General features: G+C 36.6%; 1 protein-coding gene across 1 annotated transcript in view; it reads right to left on the bottom strand.

Annotated features, from left to right (window-relative positions):
- Tmtc2 (transmembrane O-mannosyltransferase targeting cadherins 2) overlaps positions 1–12,666 on the bottom strand; it is a 439,320-nt gene that overhangs the window by 200,405 nt on the left and 226,249 nt on the right. The gene's annotated exons all lie outside the window — the stretch shown is intronic.

The following is a 12,666-nucleotide window of genomic DNA, read 5'->3' as shown; positions in this document are numbered from 1 at the left end:
AAAAATCAATACCACACAATATACTAAGTGCTTTGTATGTCTTTGGAAATATTTTAAATGTCACATTTTTTGTTAACACCAGAAATAGAACACACCCAACCGGACTGTACAAAGAGTAGTTGCTCACAGATGATAGGACCAAAGTATAGAATGGGAGTGGTAGTCAAATGTTCCCTATAAGCTCACATATTTTGAGTACTTGGTCCCAAGCTGATGACAATTTGAGAAAATTGTGGAGCATTTTGGAGGTAGAGCCCTGCTGAAGGAGGGCTGTCACTGAAGGAGGACTCAAGGTCTATTAGTCTATTAGTCTATTAGTCTAACCTTAATGGCTGGAGCTGGCTAGCTGACTCAGACTCCTTCCTTCCCCTGGTGCTGTGATGAGATGTGACACTCAGTTGTCAGTTCTGCCATACTTTCCCCATGTGGTAGTTTGATTCAGGTGTCCTCCATAAACTTAAGGCACTTTGAATGCTATGTTCCCAGCTGAAGATTTAGAAATTAAAGCCTCCGGGAGACAATGTACTATGGGGGTAGGCTTATGGGTATTATAGCCAGCTTCCTCTTGCCACTGTTTGGCACACTCTCCTGTTGCTATTGTCCACCTTATGATGGCCAGGGAGTGATGTCCACTCTCTACTCATTCCATTTTTTGCTCTTGCCATCAAAGAGCTTCCCCTCGAGTCTGTAAGCCAAAATAAACCCATTTTTTTTTTCCCCAAAGCTGCTCTTGGTCAGGTGATTTCTGCCAGCAATGTGAACCTGACTCCACCAGTAAAGTTGTTACCAAAGAATAGGATTGCTGTTAGACATCTGACTCTGTGGCTTTGGCCTTTTTGAGTTGATTTTCAAGAGGAAAGTGGAAGGGTTTGAAAGCTTGACCTCAGAGATTCCTTGCAGCACTATAAGTACAGTTTGGTGGACTATTTTGATCAGATTTGAAAGACCTGAATGCAGTAAGAACTATGGACTATGAAGTCTGGCTTATGACGGTGAGAAAAAGCTTTGCTTAGACTGGGCTAGAAGTCATTTGTGTGAGATGCTTGCTGTTATGCCCCTGTCCTGAGAATTTGTGCAGGGTTACATTGCGTAGAAATGAACTGGTGTGAGTAAAGGGATATGGCACAGAAATGAAAACTTTGGGCTCAAACTTCTACCCATCCAGCTGCAATAATATGAGTTTAAAACCTTTGAGATTGGGCTACCTGACCTGCACTCGGGCAACATGAAGAATGGGACTGAGTGATCAAGGAGTGTCTTGTTCTTCAAAGTCTGCTTTATTCTCCCCTGGATTAACAAATTGGCACTCTACTTAGTATTGTGGAGTATAATAAATATAGGAAAAAGAGGGTCATTGAGGTTTCAATGTGGTCTTTTGTTTTGGAAATGGCCATGGGCAATGTGAAGGAGGTTTGCTGGACGCCTGCACAGACACCCAATGAAGCAGTGAAGATGGGCTATGGGCTGCAGGGGAGACCTAGTAGAGATGCCAGAACCAAAGATGGCTGCCAAAGAGAGCTGCTGGCCTGGATGAATTTTTCCAGGACTGTGAGTAGCATAGCTGGAGAGGCAGAATTGGAACTTCAGAGACTTTTTGCTAGTTAGAATTATCAGACTTGGACATTTGTCGTTGACTAGAGTTGTTGTACTTGGAGCTACAGAGTTTGATGTCTGCCCTGTTTATTTTAAATCTTTTATTGGTTGGATATTTCTTTGCTATGCCCAATGCCATCTTTTGTAGTTTGTTTATTCTGTGCCATTATTATTATTATTTGCTATTGTGTCTCAGTTAAAAGACCTTGGACTATGGAAATGCTTGAACATTATTAGGATTGATAAAAACTATAGGGACCTTTGAAGTTGGACTGAATGCATTGTATTTTATATCATGTATGGTTATTAGTTTATCAGTTTTAGGGGCCAGGGGTGGAAAGTGGTAGTTTGATTCAAGTGTCCCCCATAAACTTAGGCATTCTGAATGCTAGGTTCCCAGCTGATGGAAATTTGGGGATTAATGACTCTTGGAGGCAGTGTATTATTGGGGACAGGTTTATGTGTTATAGCCAGCTTGCTCTTGCCAGTGTTTGATATACTCTCCTGTCCCTGTTGTCTACCTTATGTTGACCAGAGGGTGATGTCCACCCTCTGCTTATGCCATCGTTTTCCCCTGACATCATGGAGCTTGCCCTTGAGTCTCTAAGCTAAAATAAACCCTTTGTCTCCAAAATCTGCTCTTGGTTGGGTATTTCTGCCAGCAATGTGGAGCTGACTTCAACACCCGACTGTGATGAAACTTTCCCTTGAAGTTAGAAGTCAAAGTTATCCCTTAACTTTAGCTGTTGCTTATGGTCAGGCGTTTTGCCCCAATAAGTACATTTAGAATGGTTTTCTCATTGCTATAAATATAAATTTGTCCTACATATCATATATTTAGTAATCATGGTTTAATAATTACATGATTTATTTCCCAAGGCTTAGCATACATGCACATTCATATATAAGCACATTATTGAAAGGCTACTACATGCTTCTATATTGGAACATTCTACAAAGATCACATCTGTGAAGTTATTTTTAAAAAGAAAAAGAATGTAAAAATTCAGGCAATAAAGTAGGAATCACTCATGCACCTCAAGGACCCCTCATACTGATGTTCAACTACTTCTAAAAGGTATCCACTTACTAAAAGAACTTGACCTTAATTCACAATGAAAGCTTCTCTTGTACTTAGTCCACAATCTGCCAGGATTTATTTTATGTTCTTTGAAAGGCAGAAGAAGAATTACATATTCCCATCCTGCTAAAGTTCTTCTAAAGAGAAAAATCACCTTTGAAGTCCTCCTACAACTGCCTAGTCTTAAATGTCCTCACTCAAAATTTTCAATTTAGAAAGTAAATTCAAACTTATAGGACAGCAATTTTATATATGTGATATGTTTCATAAAACCAACCTATGGAGCTTTTAAAAAGTATTTACTGTGTGTTAAATTTTAGAATGATATACCCATTTATAATCAGAGACATTTCAATAATTTTCTCATGATATGGTAGACAGTACTGTTGAAATATCCAGCCAAAAGAATAAATGGATCTCTTAGCATTGATATTTAATTTTTCACTACTTAGCATTCAGGTCTCCATGAACACTCATACCTCTTTAGGTTAGCAATATCAGAATTTTCATTCCAGTAGTAAAATGAACTCCAAACATAGTAAGATCCTTTCTTAGGCTTGTCTTGAGTAGCAATTTATTTTTTAATGTATAGATTTGAAGTATATCTTTAGTTCCCACACCAATATGTTCAGTAAAATGTAAATATAAACATTTAATTATTTGAGTAAGAGGAAAAATTCTAATTTGCTTTCTCTAGCTTTGAGTTACTTGTGTAAAGTAGGAATGCAATTTTCAGGCTGGGGAGATGGATCAGCAGTTAAGTGGATCTCCTTGGGGGCCCTGAAACTTCCCCTAGTTTAAATCTCCAGATCACATGTAAAACAGCAGGGCATGGTCATGAGTAACAGTAACTACAGTCTCGGCAGGGAGCAGAAACCAGAGAATCTACAGGGACCTGCAAGCTCCAAAAACAGTAAAAAGACTTTAGCTCAAAAATGAGGCAGATGAGCAGCTGATGGTTGATCCAATGTTCCACTCAGGCCACCACAGAGAAGTAACATCTGTGCAAGTGAGCATGTAGGGTGCTGGAAGACACTTACATGTGCATACACTGTGCATACCACCTACACTCACAAGCCAAAAATACATAAATGAATGATATTTTCAAAAAGCTGACAAATGTTGAAATTTTTCATCAGCATTTTGTGTCAGACAAGATACAAAAGAGGGTAATTTACCTGTGCCTCATACATTATCATCAATTGTATCATAGAACTGCCTCTATTCAGATTATAAGCCAATTTTAGGCTATATTTTGTGTTCCTTTGATATTTCTCAGGACATGTGTCAAAAACAGAAAGACCAATCTATTAAAACGATATCACACCATAGCAACTGAGTGGTTTAGAGAACAGTGGGGCTGGAACTCTCCTGCAATTCCACTTGTAACCGCAGTGGATCCAAACTATGAATTCCAAGAAGCAAAGAAAGAATTTTTTTGTGCCAAACACCACATCCACTAGACATGTATGTATGTATGTATACATATATATACATATATATATATATACACATACATATACATACATACATGTGCAATGTATATATATGTATGTTATCTGTATACATATTCATAAATACATATGACTATAAAGAAATTCTAACTTGATTAGAAATAAAAATACACATATTCCATCTACTGAGTCCTAAATAATTCAGACTCTACATATCAGAACAATTAAAGCCAAATGAACAGCCATATTTTCCTGTCATGTAATCAATAAGTATGATGTTTTATAGATATTTGAGAAAAGATCTTACATGTAGCCCAAGTTGGTCTCAAACTCACTACATCGCTGCAGATGACTTTGAACTCCTAATCCTGCCTCCCCTTAGTAAGTGCTGGAACCATAGGTACACACCAACACACCACAACCAAAGCCCCATCTAGCCTCCCACTTCTGGAAATGAACCACGAAGTGCAGTACACTATAAAGGTTTCAATGGCAGTATTGACATCTTAAAAGTGTTTCACTGTTGCTGACATAAAACATAAAAGGAGACTATAGAATCCTGTTGTGTTCCTTCCAAATAATAGAAAAAGTAATTTTAAATACCATTCATTTTGATTGACAATAAAAAATGCAGAATACATAGGTTTGTATGCAATCAGTAATTAATATGGTAATGTTTTCTTTAAACAAGCCTAGGAACTCATTTCTATTTTAAAATTATTTTCAATACTTACATGAATATGGACAGTGCTATCCAATCTTAACCATGAGAGAACGTGAAGTGAAACCAGCCATGAAAAATATTCAAATGATTTCAAAACAGAGGAAGCATTTGCAATACTGAAAATTTCTCCATGTTTTTTGTGAAGTCAAAAGACATTAAATCAAACAAAAAAATGTCTCAAACTGTTTTATACCATATGGTCTTACATAGTGGTTTCATGATATACATTGAGAACTTTACTGTTTTGTCTCAGACAACACACAGGAAAAGCCAGAAAAAAAAAATCCTACTATCTATCTTTCCTTTAAGTTCCAAACATCATAAAAATGTGTTTCCTTTGCCATTCCAAGAAATCTAAGAAGGAAATGTTTTATGTTGATACCTCAGTAACCTTTTCCTGTCAAAAGTTGACTCAGTGGATCTGCCAAATTTCTCAGTCAGTTCTTTCTTTCTACTTAACATTTCTATAGGAAACCTTTTTCCTAATTAAAATGTATATCTTTAATGCTTTCAAAGGAGATAGTAATATCCCACAGTGCTTTGTAGAAAGGTACTGCATTATGCTATTTAAGATAACTGAATGAATTATGAGAACAACAGCCAGTATGATTAGGAACTGGAATCTTTAAATGTGATACATAATAAAAGCTCTAATAGAATTGTTCCCTCAAAGAGAATTTGATTAATTTGTTTTTCTCTACTATTTAATTAAATCTGAGCATAGCTTCATTAATTAAAATATTATTCTTCAAAATAAGAACTTTTAATGAGTTTAATCATTTCTTCATTTTATAACTATAATAAGTATGATTATTTTCAATAATGATATGATGTGAGTATCTCTGATTTTCCCATCATTGCTTCATATATCTGGAGTTTTCTTTTACCTCCTCTATATAATAAAGCTAAAATGATTTTTTTTTCTTTTTTTCTAAGGCAAGCCCAACAGACTTGCCTTTGTGTGTGTGTGTGTGTGTGTGTGTGTGTGTGTGTGTGTGAGAGAGAGAGAGAGAGAGAGAGAGAGAGAGAGAGAGAGAGAGAGCAAGCACGCACTGTTGCACCAGGGCCTGCAGTTACTGTAATTGAATAGCAGACACATACACCTCCTTGTGCATGTGTGCAACACTGCCTGCTTATATCACTGCATCTGGCTTATATGGGAACTGGAGAGTTGAGCAGGAGTCCTTAGACTTCACAGGCAAATGCCCCAACCAGTAAGCCATCTCTCTAGCTCTGAAAATAAATTTTAAAAACCATATTGTATGTATATTCCTGAAAACTTATTCTAGGTGTCATATTACCTGGAAACTTATTTTATGGCAAGAAATGAATCTATTTTTCCTTTCTGTGCTTCATAAGGGTTATATCTGTAACTTAATTTTATTGATGATAATACTCTTACTTTTTCTTATTCTAATAGGTCATTTCTTTAGGACTAGAAAATTATAATATGACAGTAACTTCCATGATCTAAAACAAATACTTCAGATCCTCAATTAAACTCCTAACCTAGCTTATCATTCCTTAGTACTTGCTAGATTTTATGTCCAGAAAAAAACCTCTTCTATGATATAATTCATAAACAAGATGAACATTTTAAGGAATCCTTTGAATGAAGATACTGATAGGAAAGCAATTAAAATCCTAAAGAGTATAACAACCTACAGGAAAGTAGGAATCCAGAAAGAAAGGCAAGCTCTGAAGATGACCTTCATCTGTGTACATCTTGTGTACAAATGAGAGCGAACACTGCAGAACCATATAAACTTTGGTCCCAAGTTTCTGAATCACAAATATGCAAACATCTGGGGAGTGGAAGTGAACACACTGTCTGATCTGTGTATGTATACCAGTAGAAAAACAATTCCTAGAAGGAATACAGATGTGTATTTACTTTCAAAAAGTCCACCACATCTATTGCCCAAACAGTATCAATGTGAAACTAGGTTTGAAACTATAGTTTCAGCACAGAATTTTTAAAAAGAAGATATTATAAAATATTTTTGTGTAGCTCCATATACATGAATATTAAAGACTATTTAAATTAAACAAAATCCAGAATAAGTAATAAAACTAACTCAAAAGCAAATATAACTATTCCCAAAACTATAATGAAGTTTAACTAGATTTGTAGGTGAATTATACTTGATACATAAAAAGGTAACTAGACCAGGCGTGGTGGTGCATGCCTTTAATCCCAGAATTTGGGAAGCAGAGGTAGGAGAATCACCTTGAGTTTGAGGCCACCCAGAGACTACATAGTGAATTCTAGATCAGCCTGGGCTACAGTGAGACCCTATATATATATTAAAAAAAAAAAAAAAAAAAGGTAATTGTAAATTTACCCAAAATCATTCAGGGGACAAAAAGAAGTATGAGTCTACAAGGTGATGGCTGATTTTTAACAACAGAATTTGAATTTGGCATCATAAGAATTGCCAATATTTAAGGAACAAGAATAAACAATAAACTTAGAATAATTTAAAGCAACAACACATTATAATTAAGTCCTGATTTTATTCCAGGAATGAAAAATAGGTTTAACAATAGAAAATCTGTTAATATAAATCAACAAATAGATTAGGTGAGGACGGTTATCATTACCAATGTTAATTCACAAGAAACTCAAATTTTAAATAAGAAGAAAATCATACTGATAAAAAATTATCTTCAAACCAAGAGCGGTTGCACATATTTGTGATCCGAGCCACAAGGGAGATGAACTGACCACAAGTTCAATGTTAGCCCTGGAAATTTAACAACACTCTCAACAAGAGAAATGGAATAGGAGTGTTAGCTCAGTGGTAGAATGCTTGCTTAGTATGTGCAAAGCCTATGGTTCAATCCCCAGACACACACACACACACACACACACACACACACACACACACACACACAAAGAAAGAGAGAGAGAGAGAGAGAGAGACGGCACGCAGAGGCAGGGGGATCTGAGTATAATACATCTCACCTGTTATTTATAGAACTTGTGAGAGTATGATACAGGAGGATCATGAGACCAGCCTAGGCTAAACACACTCCCATCTCTGTAGGGTTAAAAAAAAAAAGCCAAATGCTATCTATAGAAACATATAAAATGCTTTTGTTGATGGTAAAATGTCAAACTTTTCGACAAAAGTATGTCAACAAATCCCTGCTACTGTAACTTCTATTTGACATAACATATAATAAGAAAAGTAAAAAGTGAAATGAGAGATACAACATATTGTCATCAGGCAGAAGTGGCTCAGCAGGTAAGGCACTTGCCTGCAAAGCCTAATGACTCGCATTTGATTCCCTAGTACCCCCATAAAGCCAGTTGTACAAGGGGGCTCATGTATATGGAGCTTGACAGCAGTGGCTAGAGGCCTGGTGAACCCATTTTTCCTTTTCTCTCTTTCTTTCTCTCTCCCCCAGGTGTGGTGGCATACACCTTTAACCCTAGCACTTAGGAAGCAGAGGAAAGAGGATCTCTGTGAGTTTGAGGCCACCCTAAGAAAATATAGTGAATTCCAAGTCAGCCTGGGATACAGCAAGACCCTACCTTGAAAATACAAAGACAAAAGAAAATATGTAAGGGCTGGAGGGATGACTTAGCAGTTAAGGCACTTGCCTGCATAGCCAAAGGACACAGGTTTGATTCCCTGGGACCCATGTAAGCCAGAGGCACAAGATGGCACATGCATCTGGAGGTCATTTGCAGAGGCTGAAGGCTCTGGCTTGCCCATTCTCTATGTCTCTAACTCTATCCCTGTCTCTCAAATAAATAAATAAAAATAAAAATAAAGAAACTAAAAATGAATTCACATGCACACCTTAGATCATAAGCTCTACAATTAATCTGCAAATTTTCACATGACTCAGAGGTTTAGATTTCAGTTAAATTTGTAGTTGCTTCCTAAACAGAATCTATTCCTTCAACATATTTATTTTTTTTTAATTTGAAACCATGTGAAAATAGCATAATGCTATCATTACAGTGATCCATGATGGAAGAAAGATTGCCAAAGTTTTCTAAGCTGAAAACATTTTGCCTCTATTTTTCTATAACTGAATGGGTAAAATGTGTCCTTTACTTTGGAGAAATTGGATGCACAATACTTGGGTAATCACCTTGACAATTTCAAAGATGAAAACTATCTACCCATCTTTTAGATCACATTTCACATATTTACATTAGAAAAAAAAAATCATGAGCCCAATTCAGCTTATAAAATTTTCCTCATATTAAAGTAATCTCCTTAATTATTCTCATCTATGCTTTTAAACAGCTTTCAAGCAATTACTATTGCAGGCATATGTTCTCTAACTCAAACTGACAGAGAACTGATTTAATATTGAATCTGTAATTTAGAAATGTCTTTTTGTACACCAGATAGGCTGGCTATATATTCTACCATTCTGTCTCACGTTTATATATTCACTGATCCTTTTCTCCATAATAATTTTGTAAGTGTGTGTTGATGGCCTTAAAAAGCTTGCAAATAGGTAGGCTCACAGAAAAGACATGATGAATGTGAGATTCTAGCAGATCTCCCAGGGGAAAGGCCTCTCGGAAATAAGAGGTCACGGGGAACACAGTTTAGAAAGTAAATAACACATTTATTGACACTGCCTTCACTACATCTACTACACGACAACAACTTTCTAGATACTAGAGAAGGGAAAAATAAAGATAAGCTCTGAAGAAGGCAAAAATCACAAGGGAGAGAGAAAGGAGAGGGGTGGGGAGAGGAGATGAGAGGCACACACAGTAAGTGGTCTGGCATCCATACCAGCAGGGAAAGTATTGTCAAATTCCACAGGCCCTTTAAATGAGGCCAGAGGTCACACAAGAAGAGACCATTGATAGAACAGCTTTGTAACACATTAAGAAATGACTTTTTTTTTTCAAGCAAAATTTGACCAACATGGCTTATAAAATGTGTTCTATGTGAAGGGAAAATCTCTTTTTTTTTCAAATAGAACATGCTCTGTTTATTAAGGCAATCACTGTAGAAAATTTCCTCTTTGCTGAGCAGAGAGATGTGAAGAGAGACATTGTGAAATATCAAACTACAGGAATCAACTCTGTCTAATCTTTTCCTGACATTATCAACCACATAATGAGACAGGAGTTGTGGCTTATATTGCTTCTCCACCATCCAGATTCCAAGCATAAATTAGTAGCACAGGCACTGTGGCAGGCATTACCCATCATCATTTGCATCCAATCAGTTAATGACTGGCAGCTGTCTACCACATTCAGGACTGAAGGCAGCAGTTTAATGTATAATGCTTCATGAGGCTTAAAATCATTTTCTGTAAGAGTACATGGCAAACCAAGTACTCAAAAATTTGCAAAGGCTTTCAAAGAAAGAAAGAAAATGAATTTAATCTGTAGAAATCCTTCTGAAAGACTAATTTTAAAGGGGTTTTCATCTGTTATTTAATCATGTGATAATAGAATGTAAAGGATTGCAATATAACCACAGTGAATTATAGCTAAAAGAGATGAAAATATAAACTAAGTTCTTAAAAATAAAGAGAAGCCTAAAGACATCAAGGCAGAGAGACAAAGAACAGACACCAGAGGAATTTGACACCTTGGACACTTACAACAATAACAAACATTAAGTACAGTTCAACTCCACACCCAACTGACATAAAACCTCATATTAAATCCTCAATTTGTGTTACAAAATACAACACAACTGACTTGAAATATAAACACTGCTAAACCTGATAAACAGGGAGTAAATTGAAGCTGAGAGTTCAGATATGGATATATTACAGGTGAAAGATGATGGCAGCTTTGGCCATGGGAGTAACAGGATAGATGAGAAAAAGTTTTCAGGTTATGGATATATTTTTGAAGACACAACAGAATGGAGGTACTGATGGAATGGATGTGGGGGTAGAAGATGAAGAAAGGGGGCATGAGGGACTCCTAGATTGTTGGCCAGAGCCACTAGGAAATGGGGCTGTCATCAATTGAGATGGGAAAGTCTGCAGGTTAAACAGCTGTCTAGAGCAGGAGAGATCAGCTGGTTTCCAGAATTCAATGTCTGATGTCTCAGAGGACATGTCACAATTCAGTCATGCATTCCTTTAACTAATATTTTGGAGTGCTTATACCTATGATGCTTGTCAATGTTAGGAAGAAGACATAGTAAGTTCTCAACAGATGTTTAGTTAAAGTGTATGGATGAATAAATGATCAAACATTTTTATCAGTTCACTGAAATGCTGTGTTCATAGTCATAACCATCAGCAAATACAATAGCTAACAATGAAAAAATACCACTGAAAATGCTTTATTTTGCTTAGGAGAAGACTGCTATCTAAACTCCATTGAGCATTTGCCTTCCAAAACTTTCATAGTAATAAAATATGGCTGAATATTTTACTTCTATAGATAATATTTCTCAGCCTTTGCTATTATTAGGGAAAGCCATGGTCTCTGAGCAAACATGGTGCATGCCATCTCTGTGATATGTCAGGGAGAAAATGGGCACACCCACATTCCCGTCACCCGAGGTGCTCATGTGATAATGAGCCATGTTGGACCCCATGGACGATGTGACTCCATGGAGATGGCAGGTAAACAAACAAGAAGGAATAAGGACCCTGAAAGCCCAGGGCACCTTCTTATCAGCCTTGAGCTGCACATACTTCGAATGTTACATGAAAGCAGGCAGTGTCTCTTACCAAAGTCCATATCTGAGCCCTTTGTTACAGGAGCTTGGCAACTTAGCAAAACAATTTTCAAAATCCTCAGAACAACACTGCAGCACTGTGATGTAAATACTAGGCTGGGAAATTGTGTTTAAATCCTCAGCTTTGTTTTGGTTTTAAACACCAAGAAAGGAGATTGGTAACATAGACTTGTTCTATATTCTCATAGCAACCAGGGCAGAAAAGATAGCTGAGATGGCTTCTGCAAAAACCATAACACTTTTACAGCCAGACTTGGGTACAAACATTATTCATCATTTAGAGAAGCCACAAAGCCATGGTATACCCCTGCCCACCACCATCCCACATCCATTTCATCAGTCCCTCCATGTACTATCTCAACCTCTTCAATTCTCATTAAAACTCTCTGCAGTCCACAGAGTTAAAATAAAAATAATTCCCTGGCTTAAAGAAATGTATAGGTGCTCACTAAACTCTTGGCTTAATCTGTGCTAATCAGACAAGGATGCTGAAGTCACTTTTGGGAAAGGGTCTTAAGCCACTGAGCTATCTCTGTAGCCCCTAAAGTCACTTTTGGGTATCCTGGATGTTGCACATTTGTCCTAGTATATATCAGTACACTATTTTAGTGTACTTGGATGAGTTTCTTTGATATTTGAGTCGTGATGCATAATTATATTGCAAAAGGTAGAAAAAAAAACTAGTTTGAATGTTATATAAGTAGACAGAATTTAAAGTATAAGTAAAAATGACTTATGAAGAACAAGGCAATTTGTCACTGTGTACTATGATATGTATATGTGAAATGTTTACTTATTTTTATTCAAATTTTTTCTTGTTTCCATCACCATCTACATTGATTAAACCTGAATAACAGCTTCTGGCAGGCAGATCACCGTTGCTTTAAAAAAAAAAAAAAAAAATCCTCTGCTATGGTTATTGATTTTGAGATTTGCTAAAATGAATTTCTACACCAAAAGCAATGAGGAAAGGTATAATCAGTCTTCTATTATAATATAAAGTTTACTTCCCTAAGTGACTTTATAACTCTTAAGAAGGTGCTAATGGCTCAGAAACCCTTTCCTAACTACTGCACAGCTCACACTGATATCTATGCCACAATCTTAAGATTCAGAGGC

Source organism: Jaculus jaculus, chromosome 6 (assembly GCF_020740685.1).
Source record: "Jaculus jaculus isolate mJacJac1 chromosome 6, mJacJac1.mat.Y.cur, whole genome shotgun sequence".
In the NCBI taxonomy this organism is placed as follows: Eukaryota; Metazoa; Chordata; class Mammalia; order Rodentia; family Dipodidae; genus Jaculus; species Jaculus jaculus.
This window is presented reverse-complemented; position numbering and strand designations above follow the sequence as displayed.